The following is a 2,500-nucleotide window of genomic DNA, read 5'->3' as shown; positions in this document are numbered from 1 at the left end:
ACCGCGGATGACTGCTCGTGCTGGCCCCGTTGGGCGGCATTGATGGTCGGTTGCAAAGAAAATGCGCGATTGCTCGTGTCGGGGCCTGGCAAGCCAAGGCCAAGCGAGCCATGGCAACGCGGATGATGGCTCGCTAGTGCTGGCGCCGTGCACAGTGGCCTCGCACACTCGCCCTGCACGCTTCCCTTGCACGCAGCCTTGCACACTAGCCTCGCATGCGAGCCTTGCACCCTAGCCATGCAAACTAGCCTTGCACGGTAGCCATGCACACAAGCCGTGCACATTAGCCATGCGCACAAGCCCCGCACACTAGCCTTGCGCACAACCCTTGCACACAAGCCATGCACTCGAGCAATGCACACAAGCCTTGCACTCAAGCAATGCACACAAGCCCTGGACACTAGCCTTGCACACGGGCCTGGCACACAAGCCTTGGGCACTAGCCTTGCGCACTAGCGTTCCACATGAGCCTTGCACACTAGCCTTGGACACTAGCCTTGCACACAGGCCTTGCACACTAGGCATGCTTGGGCGAGCTGATCCCGCATCAAGTCGACGGGTCTAGGCATTCTTGGGCGCAGATCCCGCATCGTCTCGTCGCGTCTGGGCGCAAACACGTCGCGTCTCGTTGCGTCTTCAGAAGTCGTCGCTAACAGCACCTTTGGTTGCCACTGGTGGTTAGGCTGGTTGGTTGCGCAAACCCTATAGGAGGGTGGCATGCTGGTGGGCGTTTTTGCCCGGATAGGCACTAGAATGTGCAGATTTTGGGCGTTTTTGCCTGGATAGGCTAAGGAATGGGCATGCTTTGGGCGTTTTTGCCCGGATAGGCACCGGAATGCTTGGCCTTGGCTTGTCCTAGCAAGGCATTGCTGGGTTGGGCTCCCTTGGCCTTTTGGGCGCCTTGGACGATGTCTTGCGAAGACCATGGGCACAAGGCCATGGCATATGGTGAGGAAAGGACCACGGTTGCCAAGGTTAGGCACCGGAATGCTTGGCCTTGGCTTGCCAAAGCAGGGCATTGCTGGGTTGGGCTCCCTTGGCCTTCCGGGCGCCTTGGACACTGTCTTGGGAAGACCATGGGCACAAGGCCATGGCATATGGTGGGGAATGGACCACGGTTGCCAAGGCTAGGCATATAGAGAGGAATTGCATTTTTGCCCGGATAGGCACCGGAATGCTTGGCCTTGGCTTGCCATAGCAGGGCATTGCTGGGTTGGGCTCCCTTGGCCTTCCGGGGGCCTTGGACGCTGTCTTGGGAAGACCATGGGCACAAGGCCATGGCATATAGTGAGGAATGGACCACGGTTGGCAAGGCTAGGCATATAGAGAGGAATGGACCACGGTTGCCAAGGTTGCGCAAGTTTTGGGCATTTTTTGCCCGGATATGCCCAAGTATGCCCCGATAGGCCCGTTACGCCCCGGTATGAACGCGTATGCCCGGATTGACTCGGTATGCCTTGGGATACATGCGTATGCCCCGATAGGCTTGGTACGCCCCGATATGCGCACGTGTGCCCCAGTAGGGCTCGGTATGCCCCGGTATGTACGCGTGTGCCCCGATAGGCCCGGTATGCCCCGATATGCACACGTGTGCCCCAATAGGGGTCGGTATGCCCCGGTAGGTACGCGTGTGCCCCGTAATGCACGTTTCGCAGATCTCCCCGCATGTCCCGCCCCTATATGTAATACTTACTTACTTACTTACTTTCTTTCTTGCTTGCTTGCTTGCTTGCAATGGTTGGGAGTGCCCGGCATGCCCCGCTGCAGAGACCAAGGGCGCAATGACTTGGCACCGCGGATGCCGGGACTCCGGCACTTCCCGTGGCACTGATGGTTGGTTCCAAAGACAAAAGGCCGTGCAAGGCCACCGCACCGCGGATGATTTTGCTCGTGCTGGCGCCGTTGTGTGGCCAAAGAACATGCGCGAATGCTCGTGTCGGAAGGGTTGGTGTCCTGGCCCCGCGGGTGTCACGAATGCTCGGTTGCGAAGACCATGGGACCAGAGCCATGGCACGTCGGATGATGGCTCCAGCTGGCGCCCCGGCACTTTCTGTGGCATTGATGCTCGGTTTCAAAGACAAACGTGCGCAGGGCCAGGGGACCGCGGATGACTGCTCGTGCTGGCCCCGTTGGGCGGCATTGATGGTCGGTTGCAAAGAAAATGCGCGATTGCTCGTGTCGGGGCCTGGCAAGCCAAGGCCAAGCGAGCCATGGCAACGCGGATGATGGCTCCAGCTGGCGCCCCGGCACTTTCTGTGGCATTGATGCTCGGTTTCGAAGACAAACGTGCGCAGGGCCAGGGGACCGCGGAGGACTGCTCGTGCTGGCCCCGTTGGGCGGCATTGATGGTGTGTTGCAGAGAGCATGTGCGATTGCAAGTGTCGGCCGGGTTTGGGTTCCCTTGGGCTTTCGGGTGCCTTGGACGCTGTCTTGCGAAGACCATGGGCACAAGGCCCCGTCCTGGCCCCTTGTTCGATTCGCTCTCGTCTTGCGCTTGCTT

This window comes from Tasmannia lanceolata, unplaced genomic scaffold, assembly GCF_043159265.1.
Source record: "Tasmannia lanceolata isolate RefF3 unplaced genomic scaffold, GAP_Taslan_0.1 ptg000150l, whole genome shotgun sequence".
NCBI lineage: Eukaryota > Viridiplantae > Streptophyta > Magnoliopsida > Canellales > Winteraceae > Tasmannia > Tasmannia lanceolata.
The sequence above is the reverse complement of the archived record's forward strand: the minus strand, read 5'-3'. Positions refer to the sequence as shown.